The sequence below is a fragment of the Canis aureus genome, chromosome 2, assembly GCF_053574225.1.
Source record: "Canis aureus isolate CA01 chromosome 2, VMU_Caureus_v.1.0, whole genome shotgun sequence".
Taxonomy (NCBI): Eukaryota; Metazoa; Chordata; class Mammalia; order Carnivora; family Canidae; genus Canis; species Canis aureus.
Genome location: NC_135612.1, coordinates 80,619,802 through 80,644,266, shown reverse-complemented (window position 1 = coordinate 80,644,266; position 24,465 = coordinate 80,619,802). Strand labels below are relative to the sequence as shown.

The following is a 24,465-nucleotide window of genomic DNA, read 5'->3' as shown; positions in this document are numbered from 1 at the left end:
GAACAAGAAGATAAAACATAGATAGAACTAAACATAAGTCACAGAGCTAAACAATACAAAACCTGAATTGAAAAATATACTAGAGTGGTTCAACAGCAGCCTGCATAAAGTAGAAGTACAGATCAACAAATGGGAAGATAAAGCAGTGGAATTCAGAGCAGCAAAAAGGAAAAATAATTTTTAAAAAGAAGGTATCTTAAAAGAGCTATGGAATGACATCAAGTAGAGTAATATTCACATAATAGAGAGCCCAGAAGAGAAGACAGGGGCAGAAAACTTACTTGTAGAAGCTTAGAGAATTTGAAATAAAATAAACACAAAGAATGCCACACCAAGACATATTATAATTAAAATGACAAAAGTGAAAATACCAAGGAAATCCCAGTAAGAATACCAGAAGTTTTCCTAGTAGTAAATTTGCAAGCCACAAGGGAGGAGTATGACATATTCACAGAGCTGAAAGGAAAAAGCTTATAGCCAAGACTACTCTCTACCTGTCAAGGTTAACATTCAGACCTGAAAGAGACACAGAATTTTCTAGATAAACAAAAGCTAAAAAAAGTTCATTACTAGCATAGCCTTACAAGAAATATTAAAAGTTCTTTAAGATGAAAAGAGATGGCACTAATTAATAACAAAAAATACATAAAAGTAAAAATTTCACTGGAAAAAGTAAATATATAGTGTATTAATCACTTATAAAGGTATTTTTTAAAAAGTACTTATAAAGCTACTGTTTATTTAAGAAACAAAAGTAGTAAAGTTAACTCAAACTATAATAATTGGTTGAAGGATATTTTAAAAAGATGCAAAAAGTGACATCAAAAATATATAAAACATGGGGGGAGTAAAATGTTGAATTTGGAATGTGCTCAGGTTTAACTTGCTATCAGTTTAGACTTCAAGGTAACAAAAGAGCAAAACATGATAGTAAATAAAAAAGAAAATGAGAAAGGAACCTAAATATAACAGTAAAGAAAGACATCAAGACCATAAGGGAGGAGAGAAAGAGAAGAAAGCAAGAGAGAAAAACTGCAAAATCAGCCAGGACACCATGAAAAAATGTCAATAAGTCCCTACCTATCAACGATTACTTTAAATGTAAATGAGTTAAATTTTCCAATCAATATACAGGATTATATATATATCTCCTACATCGTGTGTGTGTGTGTGTATATATATATATCTCTCCTACAAAGATTCACTTTAGAAGTAAGACTACACACAGATTGAAAGTGAAGACATGGAAACATATTACATGCAAATGGAAATTAAAAGAGAGCTGGTATAGCTATACTCATATTGGAAAATATAGACTTTAAAATAAAGATTGTAATAAAGACAAAGAGCAGCACTGAATAATGATACAGGGATCAATACAGCAGGAAGATATAACATTTATAAATATTTATGCACTCAATAAAAGTCCCCCTAAATATATAAAGCAAATATTAATAGACCTAATGGGAGAGGTTGACAACACAATAATAGTTAAGACCTTTAATACCCCACTTACATCTACCCACTAATAGAACACCCAGGCAGATCAATAAAAAGAGCCTTAAATGACACATTAGACCAAATTAATTGAATAGATATGTAAAATACACAGTCTTGTGTATATAAGGAATAGTCTCTAGAATAAATCAATTAGGCCACAAAACAAATTTCAATATTTAAGACGATGAAAGTCATATCAAGAAAACTTTCTGGCCATAATGTTATGAAATTAGATATCAATTTAAAGAAGAAAAGAGGAAAACTACAAATACATGAATATTAGACATTTTATTGAACAACTACTGCAGTGACAGAAGAAATCAAAGGAAAAATAAAATATGTACACATAAATGAAAACAGACACAATTTGACAAAATTTATGGATTCAGCAAAAGTTGTTCTAAGAGGGAGGTTCATAGTGATGCAGGCTTACCTCAGGAAACAAAAAAACATCTCAAATAAACAATCTAACTTTATACCTAAAGGAACTAGAAAAAAGAACAGGAGCCCAAAGTTAGAAGAAGGAAGAAAATAATAAAGGCCAGAGTGGAAATAAAAGAAGAAGAGACTGAAATGATAATAGAAATGATCAATGAAACTAAAAGCAGTTTCTTTTAAAGATAAACAAAATTGACAAACTTTAATTAGACTCACAGGAAAAAAAGAGAAGGCCCAAGTAAATAGGATCAGAAATGAAAGAGGAGACTTTACAACTGTTACCACATATGTACAGAGGATCATAAGAGATTCCTGTGAATAATTATATTCCAAAAAATTGAACAACCTAAAAGAAATGGATAAATTCTGAGAAACATACAACCTTCCAAGACTGAATCATGATGAAATAGAAAAATCTGAATAGAACAATTACTAGTAAGGAGATTGATCAGTAATCAAACATCTCCCAACAAACAAAAGTCCAGGACCAGACAGGTTCTCTGGTGAATTCTACCAAACATTCCAAGACTTAATACCTAGTCTTCCCAAACTCTCCCAAAAAAATTAAAGAGGAAGGAAAGCCCCCCAAATAATTTATGGGGCAAATGTTACAAGGCCTGACACCAAAACCAGAGAAAGATATTGCCAAAAAATAAAACTATAAACTACAAGGCCAACAAACTTAGTGAAACTATATGACAAATCCTTAACAAAATATTAGCAAACTAAATTCAACAGTTTATTAAAAGGATTATTCACCATAATCAAGTGAAATTTACTTCAGGAATGCAGAATAGTACAACAGCAAATCAAGCAACATAATACACTACATTAACAAAATGAAAGATAAAAATCATATAACCATCTCAACACATGCAGAAGAAACATTTGATAAAATTTAACATCCATTTATGATAAAAACTCTCAACAGAGTAGACATAGAGGGAATGTACCTCAACATTATAAAGGCCATGTATGACAAACCATTGCTAATGTAATAGTCAACCTTGAAAAGCTGCATGTTTTCCCTCTAAAATCAGAACAAGAAAAGGATGTCCACTAACCCCATTTTTATTCAACATAGTATTGGAAATACTAGCCAGAGAAATTAGGCAAGAAAAATAAAAGGCAACCAAATTGGAAAGGAAGAAGAAAGCTGTTACTATTAGCAATGACATGCTATTATACAGAGAAAACCATAAAGATTCCATTAAGAAGCTGTGAGAACTAAATAAAGAATTCAGTTAAATTTCAGGATATACAATTAATAGAGAAAAAAAATTGTTGATTTCCATACACAATAATAAACTATCAGAGAGACAAATAAAACACATATTTCCATTAAAAATTGCTTCAAAAAATACCCAGTAATAAATTTAGCTAAGGAGTTAAAGGACATATACTCTGAAAACTATAAGACATTGATGAAAGAAATTAAAGAGACAAATATATAGAAAACTATTTTGTGCTCATGGATTGTGAGAATTAGCAATATTAAAATGTCTATACTATCCAAAGTTATCTACAGATTCACTGTAACCCCTATCAAAATTCAAATGAAGTTTTCCAAAAAACTAGAACAAATAATTCTAAAACTTGTATAGAATGACAAAAGACCCTGAATAACTAAAACAATCTTGAGAAAGAGAAAAAAGCCAGGGGTATGACACAACCTGATTTCAAAAAATACTGTACTAATCCTTGGAACTGGGTGTTTCAGATGGTTAAGCATCCAACTCTTGGTTTTGACTCAGGCCATGATCTCAAGTTGGTGAAATCAAGCCTCTCGTTGGGCCCCACACCAGGCATGGAAACCTGCTTTAGATTCTTTCTCTCTCTCCTGTTCTCTCTCAAACAAACAAACAAACAAACAAACAAAAAAACCCAAAAAACCACTAAACCAGAAACAAACAACAATAACAACAAAATCCTATGGTATTGGCATAAAAACAGATTCATAGATCAATAGCACAGAAAAAAGAGCCCAGATGTAAACCCATGCATTTGTGATCAAAATTCACAACAAAGGAGGCAATAATATACAATGAAGAAAGGCTAGTGTCTTCAATAAATGGTGTTGAGAAAACTGGACGGTTATATCCAAAGGGATGAATCTGGACCACTATTTTGCACCATATACAAAAATCAAATCAAAATGGATAAAGACTTGAAATCATAAAATTCATAGAATAAAATATAATGGTAAATTGCTTAACACCAGTCTTAGTGATTTTTTTTTTTTTGGATCTGACTCCAAAAGCATCGGAAAAAAGAGCAAAATTAAACAGATTGGTAAGGCAAAGGAAACCATCAGCAAAGCAAAAAGGCAGTCTACTGAAGGGTAAAGATATTTGCAAATGGTATGCCCAATAAGGAGTTGATATTCAAAATATGTAAAGAACTCATACAACTCAGCATCACAAAGCCAAATAATCCAATTTAAAAATGGGCAGAGGATCTGGATAGATGTTTCTTTGAAGAAGACCTGCAAATGGCCAATAGACACATAAAAAAATGTTCAGTATCACTAATCATTGGGGAAATGCAAATTGAAACTACAATGAGATATTATTTCACGCCATTCAGAATAGCTATTATCAGAGACTAGAAATATCAATGTTGGCAAGGATGTGGAGAAAAGAGAACCCTCATACACTGTTGGTGGGAATGAAAATGGTCCAGCCACTATGGAAAACAGTACGGAAGTTATTCAGAAAACTAAAAATAGAAATACCGTATGATCCAGTAATTCCATTTCTGGATATTTACGTCAAGAAAATGAAAATAGTGATTTTTAAAGGTTATAGTCACCCCTCTGTTTACTGCACTTATGGAAGTTATGGAAGCAACCTAAGCGTCTACCTGTAGATTAAAGGATAAAGAAGATCATATATATATATATAATGTAATATTCCTCAGCCATTTAAAAAAATAATGAAGTCATATCATTTACAACAACATGGTTAAAAGTTGATGGCATTATGCAAAGTGAAAAAAATCAGAGAAAGAAAATATTGCATGATTTTACTTATATGTGGAATCTAAACAAACAAAACCATACCTAAACTCATAGATTAAAAAAAAAAAAAAACAAAAAACAGGTTGGTAGTTCTCAGAGTGGAAGGAGTTGTGGGGGTGGGAGGACAGTGAAAGGGTGAATGAGATTAATAAGTACAAACTTCCAGCTATAAATAATTCATGGGAATATTATGTTTATATATGGGTAATACAGTCAATAGAATTGTGTTAACTTTGTAAGATGACAGATGATAACTAGACTTATTGGAATGACCATGTCACCCTGTATAAAATGTTGAATCATTACGTTGTACACTTGAAACTAATATAATATTGTATGTCTCTTATACCACAAACAAAAAAGAAGAAGGAAAAGAAGAAGACAGAGAGTTCAACACCTGCTTTGGCAGGTATGAGCAGAGCTGAGTGAGGCTGGAGCTCTGGAAGCTGAGAGTTACACTGGGCCAGATTTTTAAGAACCTTGAATGGCCGCAAAAGGAGTTTCGATTCTTTTACATAGAAAACTGGGATCTCTGGAGGGGTTCAAAAACCTATTTGAAGAAAAACCAACAAAACAGTCCAAGTACAGATGGACTCTGCCAAATGGCCAGACCTACGAATATGGCAACCCAGTTACTTTTAACAGGAATTTAATATTCTGACCACCGTTCATCTTGTACTTTTCTCTTCTCCACTGTGACTGTTTTTTGAAGCAACATAATGGATAAAATCTGTGGTGTGAGATATAGAAGGAGAATGTCATCATAGTCCTAAAAAAGTACATTAACATGTAAAGTGAAGCAACAAATTCAAAACTTAAAGGTTTTTCTAAAATAACATTTCTTGTAACAAAATATTTCTTTGGTTTGAATCACCTAAAAAATATCTCAGTGGTTTTTCTAGTGGAGCAGTTATCGATGAAGATGACTATTTGCCATGTAGATGAAACCTACTATTTCAAATTGTATCATATTTATAAATAATACAGAGATGTTAAATTAAATATTCTCAGAATGCTTTGCTCAATATTCTCTCTTTATGCCACACTGAAAACAAAAGCAAACATGTGGTGCAAAGCTTGCCCATATCTGAATCTGATGTGTGAGTCTTTTCTTAGGCAAAACTGTGAAGAGAGAGGGGAAGTATTAAGATCTGGAGTCAAAGTGAATTTTTAGCTGGTTTCATGGTTAGATATTTCTTAAAAGTTTCAAACTTAGTGATTTCATGTAATATATTTCTTCCGTCTGGAGAAAGAACAACCTTCTAACCCATTAGAACAAAACCATCTATAGTTTAATAACAATTCCATTGGCCAATTTTTTCCTTATTAATCTGTTGATGGAAAATAAAAACAGATTGACCTAAGACTCATAAATAAAACTTCAATGTGGGAAACAATTTTATCCCTGGCAAAGTTTAAATTTTTATTAAAGAGTTTATAATACAGGGTTAGTCACTCAGAATTTTTACCCCTGGGCAAATCCTCTCTCTGTGTGTTCTGTGGATTATCACTAACAATATTATGCTTGGTTTCATTTAAGCAAGATTCTATGAAGTTGATGGTTTTTAAACAGAAAGAAGCTCCACGAGAAGAGGTATGCAGATTTCCCTTGCTATCTGAAAATAGAGCATTCTCTTTTGTAAACTGAAATGGCATAAAGCATGGAAGCAATTACCATTTCAGCAAAGTGAAAATCTCTTTGGATTTCTTTTGGTTAGTGTAAACAGGTAGTACTACAGAGTTTTTGCAAAACCAAAATGGCATAAAGCAAACATTTGGATAACAAGAGAAACCTGTAATTTGACTGTCAAGGATTAGTTTCCTTTCAATACTGTGGTCTCTCCAGATACTACCTGTTTCCCCAATAACCCTATATCCCTCTCCTAATCTTGCTAGCTGGCTAGTCTAAAGATTTATAACCCACTTGTAAATACTCACTGTAAGTTTGGAAATTTTTCATTATCTTTTTATTTATGCTTTTATCCATTTAAAACTAGTTTAAAGTTTAATTGTCATAATTGCAAGGGTAGCAGCATTGCCAAAACTGTTTTAGGGTAAATATAATTATGAAACTACATACATGAATTTCCTATTGAAGCAATAGTAACAGCTCACTTTTTAAGTCATTCTTTATTCCTTTTTTTAAAGATTTTATTTATTTATTCATGAGAGACAGAGAGAGAGAGAGAGAGAGAGAGGCAGAGACACAGGCAGAGGGAGAAGCAGGCTCCATGCAGGGAGCCCGATGTGGGACTTGATCCCGGGACTCCAGGATCACACCCTGGGCGGAAGGCAGGTGCTAAACCACTGAGCCACCCAGGGATCCATCCTTTATTCCTTTTAATTTCAATTAACACAAATGCATCAATGTTCACTGAAGCTCACAAAATGAATGATTACAAAGTTCTACAAGCCAGTCACATAACTTCTCAAAACAAAGTATCCTAGACAAAATTTTTAGTCGTAACATTTCTTTAGGAAATTATTGATGGACTATTTTCAATATTGCCGAAATCAAAGCAAATTTTAAGACATAATTTTAAGATGATAAATACAACTATCAACTAAGGGACTCAATTCAAAAACTTTATGCTATTGCATTTATAAGTTAAACAATAAGCATATTTGCTTCTATTTTACCTGTTTTAGAGTGTTGTATTTTGAGATTTGAGATATCTTCTAAATGACTCTTACTTTCTCTCTTTCTAAGTAATCAAAATTTTTCAATTTTATCTGTTTATTATTTAAAGGCCAAAATATTTGTTTCTACATACCCTGTGTGAACATTTTTCTTCTATAAATATATTTTTCTTGTGAGAAGTCAGTGATTTGGGACACATGTGTTTTATAACTTACAAGACAGAGATAAGTGTTTGCATGGGCTATTTTTTAAGGATGGAATTATATTCAGTGTTTCATTTTCATTTCGACTTTAAGTTTAGCATTTAACTGACAACTATCGTATTAAACTAAAACACTTTATCAAAAAAAGATACTAAAGATAATGTTGACAGAAAAGTGCTTCTACATCTATTCGATTTAGAGTTCTAATCTTACTCATATTTGAATACCTATATTATTTATTTTTTTTAAAAAAATGACTTCTATTATGTTAAAAGTATCAATATATAAACTTCCAAACTTTTTCACTCTTTTACTTTATGGAATTCCAATAAAACCTACATAAAACACTTTTCTACATTTTACTATTTGGTAAGCCTTATCAAATATGAAATATCAAGCACTCATGAATATAATTTCTATAACTGTTCCCAATAACTATGATAAATATCAGAAGTATAAAGTTATTTTTCAACTTTCTATATGTGTGTGTGTATGTGTGTGTGTGCAAGAGAGGAAAGAGAGAAAAAGACATATTAAGGGAGCCTGGGATGAGAAAGATATTAATCTTGAAAATATAATTGATGAAATATTTAATAAAGGTGTTCATCAAATCAGGCAACGTAATATATTTATTTCAAAGGATTTATCTGTGTTAAAAACACTATTTTGGGGCACCTGGGTGGTGCTATCTGTTAAGTCAGACTCTTGGTTTTGGCTCAGGTCACGATGTCAGGGTCCTGAGATCCAACCCTATGTGTCAGGCTCTGAGCTCAGCGAGGAGTCTGAGATTCTTTCTCTCCCTCTCCCTCTGCTTGCCCCTGCAATCTCTCCCTTTCTTTCTCTCAAATAAATAAATAAGAATTTTTTAAAAATACTACTTCAAGTCCTGTTAGTCTAGACCCTAAATCTACATAAGGCATTTCATGAGAAAGCTCAACTGTCAAATTAGGATACCATGAATCTATCATTGTAGAATGAGAATGCCCGATAAAAGAAAAAAAAGTGAAATTTTTCTTTTAGGGTTGATTATCCTCTTTAGTCTATACAATCTCTTTTCACCTCCATTACTAATTTTATTTGGAAATGTATCTGTCAAATGCTGATTATTGTTGAGGAGTTTGATTGTAAATGCACAAATGCTGTGAATACTTCCACATGATAAATGAAATAAATGGTTTGGTGCTGCAGCATATCAGTGGTGGGTGCATTTATCTTGTTGTAAGCCCAAGAGGGCAATTTGGTGCTGTGAATCTCAAATACTTTAGAATCAGGTAGGTTTCTGTTCAGATTTAAGCTTTATTTTTCCTTAATAAAAGCTTAATAAATGAAAAAGAAAGTTTATTCACGTGCAATCTATACACATATAATTTATTCAGATATAATTCCCATGCCATAAAAGTCATCCTTATGAAATATATAATTCAGTGTGACACCATTGCTACATAATTTTAGACATTTGCATCACCTATAAAACAGAGCTCATACCCATTTGCAGTCAATGGCCATTCACAATCCTCATCCTCAATGCTTGAAAATTGCAAATACCTATATATATTTTCTAATCTATCTTTTGATTTCTTCTATGATATACTGGTCATTAAGAAATGTGTTGTTTGCTTTTCACCTATTATAAATTCACCAAATTTCATTTTCATTTAATTCCATTGTTATCCAAGAATATATATATATATATATTTTATGATTTCAATCCTTTAAAATGTTTTATGGCCTAATATATGGTCTGTTCTTGAGAGTGTTCCATGTGCCCTTGAGAAGAATGTATTTCCTGCTGTTAGTGGTTGGAAAGTTCTATAGATATGTTAGATCTACTTGGTTTACAGTGTTGCTTACATTTTCCATTTTGTATCAATACTCTTCCCAGTTATTCTATTTATTAATAAAAGTGGGGAATTGAAGTCACCAACTATTTTTGTTGAATTTTCTACTTCTTTCAATGTTGACAGGTTTTATTTCATGTATTTTGGGGGTCTTTTGTTAGGTACATATAAATGTTGTATGCTTTCATGACTGAATATTACTTTCATCATTATACAATAGTCTTAATTGTCTCTAATAACAAAATAGTCTATTGTATAGATGTTAAAATAGCTATTTCGATTATCTTTTGGTTGTTTGCATCTCCTATCTTTTTTTATTTTCCATCTCCTCGTATCTTTGAATCTAATGTGCGTTTCTGGATGACAGCAAATAGTTGATCAACTTTTTTTTGTTTTAATTCCCATTTAACCAAACTCTGCCTTTTAATTTGCATGTTTAGTCCATTTACAATACTATAATTACTAATAAATCAGAATTTATGCCTGCCATTTTATTACTTGTTTTCTATATCTCTTACATTCTATTGTTCAATTTCTTTATTACTAGTATTTTATGTTACAGTGATACTGTCTGGTGTATCATTCTAATAGCCTTGTCATTTCTGTCCTACCAGTTTTTGAGTTACTTTTTAATCCTGGCGATTACAATTAACCTCAATTTAAGACAAACTAATTCAGATTATTACCAGTAGTATAACAAATCTTTGCTTCAATAACGCTTCATTCCCTTACACCACCTTTTTGTGCTTATTGTTACCAAAATCATTTATATAGTTTATGTCCATCAATACACTTTTATAATTATTATTTTATATACAGTGGTCTTTAAATCAGATAGGAGAAGAAATGTAATACAAACAAATATATATTTATTCTGTCTTTTATATTTTCCTGTGGTTACTGGTATTATTTTTTAATGTAGTTTTGGTTAATATTTGGTGTCCTTTATTTCAATCTGATGGATAGTCACTAGTATTTCTTATAGGCTAGTACACTACTGATGAATACTGTTGGATTGTTTTATCTAGGAATATCTCAATTTATCCTTTTTCTCTGAATGATAGTTTTGAGTTATGCTGAGTTCTTGATTGACAATCTTTCTTTCAGCACTTTGATTATGGCATTCCACTGCATTTTGGTTTTCATGATTTCTGATGAGAAGTAAACCATTGAGCACATTGAAGATTCTCTGTGTATGAGTCTCTTTTGTTGCTTCAGATCCTCTTTGTCTTTTGTCAGTTTGACTATATAATATGCAAAGATGGAGCTCTCTTTGAGTTTATTTTTCTTAAAATTTGTTGAGTTTCTTGGATATGTATTTTAACATTTGCATCACCTTTAGGAAGTTTTGGGCTATTTTGCTTTAAGTATTTATCCTGCCTTCTCCTTTCTCTCTTTCCTTCTGGGTCCCTCATTATATGTGTATTAGTATACTTGCTTGTATCCCACAGACTCCTAAGTTAGATTCACTTTAATTTTGATTTTTTGTTATTATTGTTGTTCCTCAGATAAATGGATTTATCTTCAAGTTTGCTGATACTTTCTTTTGCCAGTTCACATATGCTTTTCAGTGCCTCTGTTGAAATTCTCATTTCTGTGATTGCATTTTTTGACTGCAGAATTTGTATATAGTAAGCATATATTGATGCTTTTAATTTAATTAGCCATTGTTTGCAAGATTTCTTTTATTTCTTTAGACATGATTAGCTTGAGCTCTTTGAACCTTTTTTAATTGCTAAGTCTTTCTCTAGTAAATTCAATGTCTGCATTTCTTTATTAATGGACTACTTTTTCTTGTGTATCACTCATATTTTCTTTTATGTATCATATTTTACTGTTGTTATTATTGAAAATTGAACATCTTTAATATTATTGGTGACCCTGGAAATGAGATCACTTCATATAATTTGATTGCCATTTCTGTTTCTTCTTGTTGGTGTTTTGCTTTGTTTACTGTTTTCCTGAATGAATTCTCAATGTCTGTGTTCTTTGTTATAGGCAACCATTGAGCTCTCTCATCAATTGCCTCAGTGGTCATTTAATGATTGGAAGAGATTTTCTTAAGTTAAATTAAATTAAATAATAACACTTAGACATTTGGAAAACCCAAAATATTTATATATTCTGCTTTTAGTTTCTCCTGATGATACTGAGTTTGAAAATGCAATTTTGAAGGCTCATGTTATTTCTAGGAAGAAATGTTATATTCTTTAAATAAGAATGTGCTATATATTTACTTCTTTTTTCATACTCTGTTTTACTTACAAGTTTTATTTAAAAAATTAAAAAAAGAGAGAGAAACATATGCACACACACATACACACACAAACAAAAATATATTTTCTTTCTTAGGTCTCTTCAGCTTCATTGAGTTGTTTTTGGTTTGGATTTGGCTTTCTGTTACTGTTAAATTTTAAACCCAGATTGAGCAAACTTTCGAGAGAAGTTATATAATTTGATTATTTTTTTTTAATTTGATTATTTCTCTTCACAACTTTTCAGACCTGTAAAATGAGGGAAGACTAAAACTGGACAGTATAAAACTATATGCATCTCTTATGCTTTGCTAAGATTAGAAATTGAGAATAATAGTAATAATAGTAACAACTCTTCTGTAAACTTAAAATGCTATCATACATAATTCTATGTGCTTTCCATAATATATTAATCCAGAAAACAACACTACATATTTTTTTCATCTTCACAACAACACAGTGAGGTAGGTAAAGTTATTGCACTCATTTTATAAATGAGCAAGGAACATGCTCATGTTCAGTGTTTTGCATAAGGTTACACAGTAGCCTCTGGAGTAGATTGTCAAACCTAGAGTGAAAGCACATAAACTATAACAATGGAAGAAATGAGGCAAGGAGACCAAAACAGAGGTCATTGTCCTTCTTGGCTTGCATGTTTCCTCCTTGCTGCTTTGGATCCTCAGGATCCTCAGATCCTCATTCTATTCAGGTATAAAATTATGCTGATCTACATGCTTGGCTGTAGAGCCAGGCTATTGTGTCTCTTGCCCTCTATCTTAGGTAATATTTTAAAGCAAGTATGTTAAGTGGGAAACTCTAGCAGACTGTGGTTTCCCATCAATTTAACACATTTTCAGTTTCCCAATTCTGTATTAATTTATGTATTATTTGAGGCACATGTAAATTTATAGTATCATAATGCATTCCATGGATTTTGATAAGACTTTGAGTTCACTGGGGGGTGGGAAGCTATTTCTCCACTTTTCTTATACTAGCTCTATACAGTGCCCTATTTATTCCTCTAGATGTAGTACTTACTGCCTATTTTAAGCAAATATCTATATATGGCTTCTATTGGCTGAGAAAAGGGGAAGTGCAAAAATGCCTCAGGCAAATACTAGAATTAATTTGATAGGACAGGATGAGCCAATTATCAGGGCATGATGACATTTTTTTTTTTTTTTCCAGTGGGAAAAACCAAAGTAACAAGTTGCAAGGTGACTGGTCCTCAGGAAATCACTGCCTATCAGAGTAAATAATGGAAGAAAGAACCATTTGATGTCTTTATTGTTTAGTTATTACATAAAATGAAATCTGTAAACTACTTTAACATTTTTTGCTGGTTTACATATGCACCTTTTGAAGCAGGATAGTTTCCGAGCTACATTTAAAGACAGTAAATCAGACACAAACCATGGTATTCCTTTTCATTAGAAGACCTTGAACACATTTCAACACAGACACACACACACAGACCACCTATGTGTGCTTCTTTTGTTGTTACTAGGACGCCTAGGTCACTCCAGAACCTTTTATTCTTCCTAATTTTGCATCTTAATTTGAGCCATAAGATGGAGGTTTGGTGACTGTATTGTGAATGCTCTCTAGTATCAATTGGACATATTTAGCCATTAACTTATTAGGAAAATACATTGAATATATATTTTATGCCAGTACTGCACTGACACTGTGATAATAAAAGTCAATTAAGGTCACATCTTCTTGGATCTTATATGAGAAAAAAAAGGCAAATCTTAATCAAAAAATGCAAATTAATGTAAAATTTCTACTGTGATTAAGTGTGCTAAGACAGAAATTTAGCACTATTAGAATCTACAGTATATAAGATTTAGTCTAACCAGAAGCCATTTATGCAATCTGAAGGAGGAAAGAAGGAAGGTAAGAGGGAAGGGGAAAACAGTATAAATAATCAAGGAGCTCACTTGAGAAGATGAGAAATAAGCAGAGATTTGAATAAGAGTGGAGAAAATCTGTGCGGTTAACTATGGGTAAATTATTTCAGATGGAAGAAAGAAGAAACACTACCTTTAAAGCATCTTATGTGGTTGGCATGTTTGGGGAATAGGGGGAGTCCACTGGGGGTTAAATAAGATAGTATTGTTGCAAAGATTCTCTCCTTGAGCAAACTGCATCCAGGTTCTTCTGAGCTATTTTCCCTTGTGGGCTTCAACTTAAGTCAACCAAAGACTTAAACAAACACTGACATAGTCTCCAACAGTTCAAAGACACATCTATAGGATAATCCCAGCCTAACTTAAAATTTGTCTCCCCAAGAAAACTCAAGGCTGCCAAAATGACTTATTGTCCATCCTAGCCAAGACCTGATGTTAGGTGGCATGATAGGAGCCTACCTCTGATAAGTGCCAGTGAACAAACTTAGATGATGAGTTTCACATGTACCCTCCTTCCCACTTTTTGTAACTTTTTTATACCCTGACTCTACTCAATTCCTCCTCCCTACACTCTAATTCTCCCTTTAAAATGCCAGCCACCTCTGCACAGACTAGAATGGGGTTTAGCTCTTTGCCTATTGTTAGTAGTTGACTAAATAAATTGTGTCTTCACCACTTTAATGAATGTCTGGATGTGTTTATCTTTTATAATGTTAGAACACAAAATAAGATATAGTAGACAGGGGCTTGGTCACATTGAAGCCTATAATTGATGATAAAAACTTGGGATTTTACTTAAAGGTAGGAGATCATTAGAGGTATTGAGCTGAGGCGATAAAATGATAATTTTTTTTTTTTCAAAAAAGTAATCTAACTGCTACTAGGAGAAACAACTGACTGCAGATGGGCAAGGGGAAAAGTGGGGAGACAATATTGGAAGGTAGCTCAGTAGACTGAACAACAGATGATGGTGGGTTGGTCTTTTAGGAGTGGTGAAGAAAATGTGAAATGATATAGTCAAAGATAGCTCTAGTTGGATTTGCTAATGCGTTATGGAGTTAGATTTTAATATGTAAGGATTATTTATATGCATAGGGAAAAGTAAAATATGATTTTACACTCTGCTCAGATATCTGTGTCAAATTTATAAGTGATGATGATGTCTTTCCAAAATAATTATTCCATGGAAGAAAAGACATTATTAGGTAATTAGAAAAATCAGATATATGGTATACATTTCCCACTTGATTTTTTCCACATCATTCAAAAGTGCTAAGTGATGAAGATAGACAAATTCAGTAGACTAATTAGCAGATGATAATGAAAGGACCATATTGTTGAGGCTTTCTTGTATAGGAGGTCCTACTGTTCCCAGAGAAATACTTGTGTTTTTTTTTACCAGGCATTAAAAAAATAACATGATTTGACGAGGCATGCATATTTTTACAAAATATCTTTATATGAAAAACAAACAAGTCAGTTTTATTATGAACTGGAAATTAGGTTTCTAGTTTTATGGTCACAGCTGTGAAAAGTAGAAGAAAAACTAAAGCGGGATAGTGGGATCTTTTGAAGAGATAATTCAAAAAAAAAAAAAATGAAGAGATAATTCATGGCAAAAAAAATCCTTTGATTATTTGTTGTGTATTATAAATATCCTAAAATTTATTTAGTATGCACTTATAAATATCTTTTAGGCACTATGAATAATTATGAATTTTCTTTCATCCATCCACCCATCCAATATTATCTAATGACCACAGAAATTTGCTTAATGTATTTCTCAACTTTGCAGTGGAAAAGTCGTACATCTGAAACAGGTAGGGAATGGTTTGAAATAACATGTTCTATTTATATTTAAATAATTGAAAAATTATTTTTTATAATGCAAAATACAAAAAAAAACCCACAAAACAATTGTCAAAAATGTTTTTCAAATGCTTAGTTGAATGTCTGAGGACACATACTAACCAAGAAGTTTCTTTAGGAAAGTTAAAGCGTGGGAGTGTGTGATTTCTATGCTTATCCAAAAAGCAGAGTCTTAGGAGAATTCCATTTACTTGACAACAGATGGGCCTGAGTTGGAATACTGTTCCTATCATGTGCAAGCTCTGTCACATTAGGCATGATATGTGACTTCTTTGAACCTCAGTTTTCTCAACTCTGAAATGGGGTTAGTAATATCAACAGCATAAGATTTTTACAAGAATTTAATGTGATAATTGATGACTTTCCAAATTTCATTGAAAACTTGTAACTCAGTAAACATAAGTATATAGAGACTATTTTTTTAGCCTTAAGCCAGTTTTCTATTACTTTTATTTATTTATTTTTTAAATTTTTTATTTATTTGTTTTTTTTTAATTATTTATTTATTTATGATAGTCACAGAGAGAGAGAGAGAGAGGCAGAGACATAGGCAGAGGGATAAGCGGGCTCCATGCACCGGGAGCCTGATGTGGGATTCGATCCCGGATCTCCAGGATCGCGCCCTGGGCCAAAGGCAGGCACCAAACCGCTGCACCACCCAGGGATCCCTCTATTACTTTTAATAAGAAAATAAATAATAGATTAGTTTTTCTAATAGATGCATTACTGCAGCTACAGTATAATTGTTGTTTAATTTAAAAATAGCCTTCCTGGGACACCTGGGTGACTCAGCGGTTGAGCACCTGCCTTTGGCAGGTCCCGGGGTGTTGGGATCGAGTCCCACATCAGCCTCCTGGTAGAGAGCCTGCTTCTCCCTCTGCCTTGTCTCTGCCTCTCTCTCTCTCTCTCTCTGTATCTCTCATGAATAAATAAATAAAATCTTAAAAAAAAAAAACAGCCTTCCTTTCACATGTCATAGTAGAAACAAAACAGTAAAATGACATCAAGCTAAAGACAAAAAAATAAAAGTTGATATATTCATTTACCAAGAGTTTATTTTTCTATTGGGTTTCCAGTATTGGACTTATTGCTAGGGAGACAATGGCATACAGATGTAAAATGTACTTTCTCCATGACTGTCAATGACTGGAAGGACACATTTGGGAGTGCAGGATTATTTATTTTTATGATTTGTTCTCTTCTGTATGTTTCTTCAAAGTGCTATCAAGAGGTGGGCACTTGACAGATGAGCACTGGGTGTTATTCTGTATGTTGGCAAATGGAACACCAATAAAAAGTAAATTTATTATTAAAAAAAATCAAAGTGCTTTCAAGGAAAACAAAAAAGACTACAGCATTTGGAAAGACTTACTAATATTCCTAAACTGCATCTTGTTGTTTTTCACGAGATTGATTTTCCTCACCTCAAACTTACTCATGGACTAATAGGATTAAGAATACATAGAAAAATCCTACTTTTCTCAAATTTATGGACAGGCTTTATGACATGGCTGACTCCAATTGCAATTTCAGAGAAGGCCTAGGATTTGTATGAGCAAAAAAAACCCCAAACAAACAAAAAAAGGATTTGTATGAGCAAATCCAATTGGCTGAAGGTATAGGTAACTAAGAGTTGTTTCTTCTCCTTCACTACCCTCTGATGCTCCAAGTTAACTCTTCCCTGAAGTTTTCAAACTTCCTGTTTATATTATATCATTAAATATTCTGGTAGTTAATATTCTTATGTTCTGTTGGATTCACCCTTCCATCAGGCTTGAGACTCAGCAACTGAGAATTTCCTCCTCCTCCACTCTGCAGCTGGTCAACCTCCTTGATTTTCTCACTTGAGCCTCGGCTCTTTCAGAGTGATGGGGCAGGTCAATGGGAGAGAGGACATGACAAAGCTCTCTAGGATTATAGGTTGCTATTGAAACCGTTTAAGTGTTGTTGCTTCTCTTGGTACCACTGAATCATGGCCTTTGCATTTTATACAATAACCAGTCATACTCTCCCTCTCTTATTGGGCACATGTGAAAATTCCAGGGAGGGTTTTGTAGGAAGCCTCTCCACTGGCCAATTCCTTAGATTTTTCTTGCTCCCCTACCATAAGCAATTACCTCCAGATCACACTCCCAATCTCCTAATGCTGGGGGAACATTGCCAGTTTTTTTTTTTGCAGTAGAGACATATGAAGTAGAACATCTTTTTTCATACCCATTTGCCATTTGTAGCTCTTTTTGATGAGGTATCTGCTAAGGTCTTTCTTCCATTTTTTTAATCAAGGTTTTTTTTTTTTTATTTGTTGACTTTCAAGACTATCTTGTATATTTTGGATAATAGTTTTTTATCAGATGTGTCTTTTGCAAGTTTTTTTTTTCCCCCCAGTCAATGGTTTGTCTTCTCATTCTCTTGACATTGTTTTTCACATAGAAATTTTTGATTTTAATAAATCCAGTTGATCAATTATCTCTTTCATTGATCATACCTTTGGTGTCTATTTAAAAAGTCATACCCAAGGTCATCTAGGTTTTCTATTTCCTTTATAATCTTGAGTTTTACATTTAGGTCGATGATCAAATTGGAGTTAATTTTAGTGAAGGATATAAAGTCTGTACCTGCATGATGATGATGATGATGATGATGATGACTGTGTTTAGACATTCAGCTGTTTCAGCACCATTTGTTGAAGAGATTATCTTCGCTCCATTATCCTGCCTTTGCTCTTTTGCCAAAGATCAATTGACTATATTTATGGCTCTCTATTCTTTTCCATCCATCTCTGTGTATTCTTTCACCAATATCACCATATTTTTTTAATATCACCATATTTTGATTATTATAGCTTTATATACTATGTCTTGATGTCAGATTGTGTCAGTCCTTTAATTTTGTTCTTCAATATTGTGTTGGCAATTCTGAGTCTTTCATCAGTCCATATAAGCATCATATTAGTTGATCAATATCCACAAAATAATTGCTGGGATTTTTATTCTAATTGATATTGCATTGAATCTATAGATTATGTTGGGAAGAAATGACATGCTAACGTTGTTTTGCTGTCTTTCAACATCGAATCTCTCTCCATTTATTTAGTTCTTCTTTGATTTTGTTCATCAGTTTTATACTTACACATATTTTGTTGGATTTTTTTTGTTGTTGGATTTTAAATACCTAAGTGTTTCATTTTTGGAATGCTAATGTAAGTGACACTGTGCTTTTTATTTCAATCCATTTATTTATTGCGGGTATATAGGAAAGTGGTTGGCTTTTGTATGTTAACTTAAGACATAGCAAGGTTACTATAATCACTAATTAGTTCCAGGAGTTTTTGTTTGATTCTTTTCAATTTTCTATATAGATGATCAATCATCTGTGAAAAAAAGATAGTGTTATGTGTTCTTTCCTTATTATATACTATATTTCTTTTTTTGTCCTAGTGCATTAGCTTGAATTTCCAGTACGAAGTTTAAAAAGAATGGTGAGAGGAGATGACAATAGCTTTCTCATTAAGACATTCAATGTGTTGAGTGATGTCTCTATTCATCTTGAGTCTCTGCCATCATTTGTTACCCATACTTTAGAAAACACTAGTATAGTAAGAAAACACAGAATTTGCAGTTGGTTAGTGTTATTTTGGGTATTTTGTTTCCCACCGCAATCTCATATGATAAATTCTAACACCCAAAGTGAGGATATTGGGGAGTGGGGATCTTTGAGAGGTGATTAGTGGCCTTTTATAAGAGGCCCCAAAGAAATCCCTCTCTTTTACTATGTGAGGACAAAGTGAAGCAGGTCTTTACTTGGCACTGAATCTGTTGGCATCTGTATCTCCTTGATCTTAGACTTATAGGTCTCCAGAGTTGTGAGAAATAAGTTTCTATTGGTTTGTAAACTACACAATATGTGCTATTTTATTATAACAGCCCAAACTGACTAAGATAGATCTTAATTCAAATTAAGGTTCCATTGCCATTATTCCTGAGATCTTGGGTAAGTTACTTATCTTTTCTGTATCCTAGAGTTTTCTCACAATACTGAACTAATATAACCACTTTGGAGGGTTGTAGGCAAAATTTCAAATAATATATGCATTCAATAAAAAAGAGCTAATGGATTATTATTTACATTATTATTTAAATCTTCGAAGTTGGAAGTGTTTCATGAGTTGCCATGCTTTCCTTTTCCTTTATGTCTCTAAAAAGTATGGAAAGGAAGAGGTTAAAACAATCAAATATCTAAATCTGCTAACAGGCTGTTAAGACCTTAAATTGAATAGACTGCAAGCAAGTTGAGGGCAGGCACTATATTTGATTCATCTTTGTTTATGTACACCTAACATTCTAGACATGGTATGTTTTCAAAGATGTTTATCAAGCCAAGTAGGAATGAGCTTGCTTGAGTTTTATTAATTGGTCCCAGTACCCATTTCCAAACTTTTATAAAGAGTTGTGATTTTGAATTCTTACTTTTTCATATTAAGATGAAAATAAACCTGAAAAAATATTTATCAGTCAGATTTTATTTTATTTATTTTATTTTTTTAAATTTATTTATGATAGTCACAGAGAGAGAGAGAGAGAGGCAGAGACACAGGCAGAGGGAGAAGCAGGCTCCATGCACCGGGAGCCCGATGTGGGATTCGATCCCGGGTCTCCAGGATCGCGCCCTGGGCCAAAGGCAGGCGCCAAACCGCGGCGCCACCCAGGGATCCCTATCATTCAGATTTTAAAAACATAAATCTGCTAAAGCTCCACAATAGCTTTAAAATATTACAATAATACCCTTTAACAGCATCTCATTTAACTTATGAAAAAGAAAAATCCTATGGAAGCTTGCAAGGTTCTACATCAGGAGTCAGCAAATGTTTTTTGGTAAAAGGCCATCTGGTAAATATGTTAGGCTTTGTGAGCCAGGAAATCTCTGCTTCAACTATGCAAGTCTTTTGTAGCATGAAAGTAACCATAAAGACACTATGTAAATGAATGAGCATGTCTGATTCCAATAACATTTTATTTTTTAACAGTGAAATTTGAATTTGTTAATACTTCTCATGTGTCACAAACTATTATCTTTTTTTCTGATTATGTTTTCAATTATTTTAAAATGTATAAACTGTATAAAATGCATAATGCTGTGCAGAAAAGCCTTTTCTAACTTCTCAAATGAAATTAGGTCTTTTTGTTAAAGTTTTCTTTGGCATTCTGTACTTTTCCTTCATAGGACTTATATCAATGTATGGTTTTGGTTTGCTTGTGTAATAATTTAAACAAAATGTATTTCTTTCTCCATTAACCTGAAAGCTCCTTAAGGGCATGGCTTCTGGCTATTTTGTTGAATACAACACATTGTTTATCAACCTCCTATCAAGCACTCAAGCACACTTGATAGTGAATGAAAATTTATTGAGGGATTTAATAGTCGCTTCTCTATGAAAAGCTTATTTAAAAATGGCTTATTGGTAAATGCCTTAACTGGAAATAAACAGAAATGACAAGAACATTGATTTATAAAAGTTTTTTTGAAAAGTCAAGAGATGTTGAAATGTGATTATCTGATATATTCAGACTTGACCAAACTAACTGACTATTCACCAAACTAAAAGATGAACCATCTTGCCTCATTCGGTACTGTGCCATATTGGCATTGCATTGAGTCATCCTACTACATTTATTTTTTCTGTGGTATTCATAGCAACTCCATGGAACCACCAAAATTATAATGTCCATTTTATTTATGAAACTCTCAAGGACCAGAGAGATTCAGTGATTTGCCCAACCTCAAGCACCTAGTTTGTGGCAGAGTTGAGCGTCAGCACCAACTTGGATTTTATTACTCAAACTGGTAATAATTTAGAGTTAGAGAAGGTAAACACTTCATACCTCGTCTCTGTCTCTTTTCATCAGCTGTGCTCTTCGTCAATTCTGTCAGCCACAAAATTTAACGGGATATTTGGGACTTTCTGGTTTAGAATGATTAGCATGTACGAAGGAAGCAAAAGAAGGCATGGGAAAGGTTATTGAATCTACTCCAAATAGTCCCTGTGGTAAGTCATGAGAGGAACACATGTGAACTCTAAGCTTTGCCAGTTAAGTTACAAATCTTTAAATCAGAGAAAATTCCATCAATTCCAGCTTTCAACTGAGATATATGCATATTTCTTCTACATTTTTTTAAGTGTAGAAAACCAAGATATTGTTTCTAAGCAAAAGCAGGGGTTAGCATCTATCTCAGACAGCAGGTTTCAATTTGCTTATTTGTGGAATTTTAGATGCATCCCATTTGTAATCTGAAGCCAGATAACAAAATTTACTAAGATAGCAAACAAGTTGGGACAAAAAAATAATTTGAGGATTTAAAAGTGCAATTTTGTTGTTAAGAAGATTCAAAGAGGTTTCCAGTTGAGAGTTGTAAGCACTGATAAAAACATTTCATTGAATTTTCTGATCCTTATAGATCTTTCACAAACTTGACATGACATTTATCATGAAGGATATTTTTGATTGTTTGTGGTTGAAGATAAGGCAATCCAGACTTAATACATAATGTTTATGTAAATAACTATATATGTGTTTGTATGTGTGTAGTACCTTGACTTAATTACTTTCATACATCTTTAGATATCTTTTTTTCTTTTTTCTTTTTTTTTTTTCTTTGTTCTTTAGATGTCTTAAAGAGACCTCTGGTGGACTGTTAATTTGAGATCAAATGTTAGATGTGTGTGAAGAACATAGTAGGTAAATAATGGTTGTAGTTATAAGTGTCTTATTAGGTAAAAGGGTACCCATAATCCTTTTATATGAAGGACAAATAATCAGTCTGGAAAAGAACTAGTCCTCAGGAGAGAGAAATATAGTCTAAATATAGTGGCTAAGTAATCAGTGGGCAAAATCAATTCTGAACACACATGGTGCTTATCACTTACATGTACTCTACTTTCATGGAAGCTGCACCTATATTTGCTTCAATAAATATGTGAAACTTATAAATGAATGAAAGCAAGTTAAAATGGGCAATTTCACACAACATAATAATTGTGAAGCACTAGAAAATTTAACATAATACTCTCACTTCTGTTTGGAATACGGGATGGCTTAGTCCACCATAGCACATTACTTACTTTAATATTCAATAGAACCAGGTTGCTATTATTTCCATTTTAAATATTAAACACCTATGGAATAGAGAGAGTATATGACTTGCCCCAAATAAAACAGCTAGTTAGTGATAGAACTGGGTTTAAACCCTATATTGAGTTTGATTCTAAATTTGAACCATATGTGATGCCTGGGTGGCTCAGCGTTGAGCATCTGTCTTTTGCTCAGTGTGTGATACCTGGATCCTGGGTTCGAGTCCCACATCGGGCTTCCTGTATGGAGCCTGCTTCTCCCTCTGCCTATGTCTCTGCCTTTCTCTCTCTGTGTTTCTCATGAATGAATAAATAAAATTAAAAATAAATATAAATAAATAAATTTGAACCATATAGCCAACCAATATACTGAGAATAATTCCAAACTATCGATCATGTTCCTATGTGTAGTTACAATCAGATCTGACAGGGACATTAGATTAGGTAACAATTGCTTTAAGAACAGAAGAAGATACTTCTACGTAGCATCAGCATTTATAAGAGATTACAGTTCTCATTCCAAATGCCAGCAATTGGTTTCTTAATATCTGGTTTTAATAACAGTCTTTGGGCATCTTTCTGTCTTTACAGATACTGAAAGGCTTTCCAGTTGGGGTTGACAAAGACCCAAGTATGCTCAGAAGCCCCTGTGAGACACACCTGAGGACTCCTAGAAATAATGAAGAAAATTTGACTAGGCTCAGAACTGGAGTTATTCCACATTCCTTATAATTTCATAGAATAAAAAAGCTTTATTTCCTAATCATGTGTTATTTGACCTAAATGTTATTTATTTTGAGAAAATTCTAGTTGAATTTAGCCTGGCTGCTTTATTCCAGCCTATAAAAGGTCAAATCACTCCTGATTAGATAACTTTTTAGGATTCCAGAAGCACTAAGTATTGATGCATATCATAAAAGTGTTCTGGTGATATCCTCCTCAGCTTACACACAGCTACCAGGCATATATAGCACTTCCCTATATTTTAGTCTCCCCATCCTATTGATTCTAACCCATGTATCTTTCTTATAACCTCCTTTCTTCCAGTCTCTAAGGTTAGGTATAGGCAAATTCATGTATGAACATGACATAAGAAATATTAGGATGATTATAAATATTTCTAAAACTATTCTCTTGCTTTCACATAATAAGACACCCTTCCGGGCAGCCCCGGTGGCTCAGTGGTTTAGTGCCGCCTTCAGCCCAGGTTGTGATCCTGGAGACCCTGGATCGAGTCCCACGTCGGGCTCCCTGCATGGTGCCTGCTCCTCCCTCTGCCTGTGTCTCTGCTCTCTCTCTCTCTTTCTCTCCCTGTGTCTGTCATGAATAAATAAATAAATAATCTTAAAAAAAAAAAAAAAGAAACTCTTCCTTTTTGTCTCAGTTTTGTTGCCCTGATTTCCCTATGGAAAGACACATGTTTAGAAGTTATATTTAATTCTGTTATTTTTATGAGTTAGGAAAACAAACCCTTAGGTGTGTATTCTCCTACTCATAATTCATGATTTAGAAAAATTTATGTTGAATTTGACAAAAAGCCCAAATGGAAAGAACTCAAGGTAAAGGGGAGCTTTTTGAGAATTCAAGTAGGGCATCTCTAGAAACTCAAGAATGAGTTTAACAACCAAACTTCTGGAAGTCAAGGATGAGGCCTAGAAAGCAA

At 33.1% G+C, this 24,465-nt stretch overlaps 1 long non-coding RNA gene across 2 annotated transcripts in view; it reads left to right on the top strand.

The window, feature by feature from the left end:
• LOC144302640 (uncharacterized) overlaps positions 1-23,514 on the top strand; it is a 98,712-nt gene extending 75,198 nt beyond the window's left edge. For both annotated transcript variants that reach the window (XR_013369589.1, XR_013369593.1), the window contains one exon: positions 23,394-23,514. This is a non-coding gene — a long non-coding RNA (uncharacterized LOC144302640). The remainder of the gene's footprint in view (positions 1-23,393) is intronic.
• The last annotated feature ends 951 nt before the right edge of the window (positions 23,515-24,465 follow it).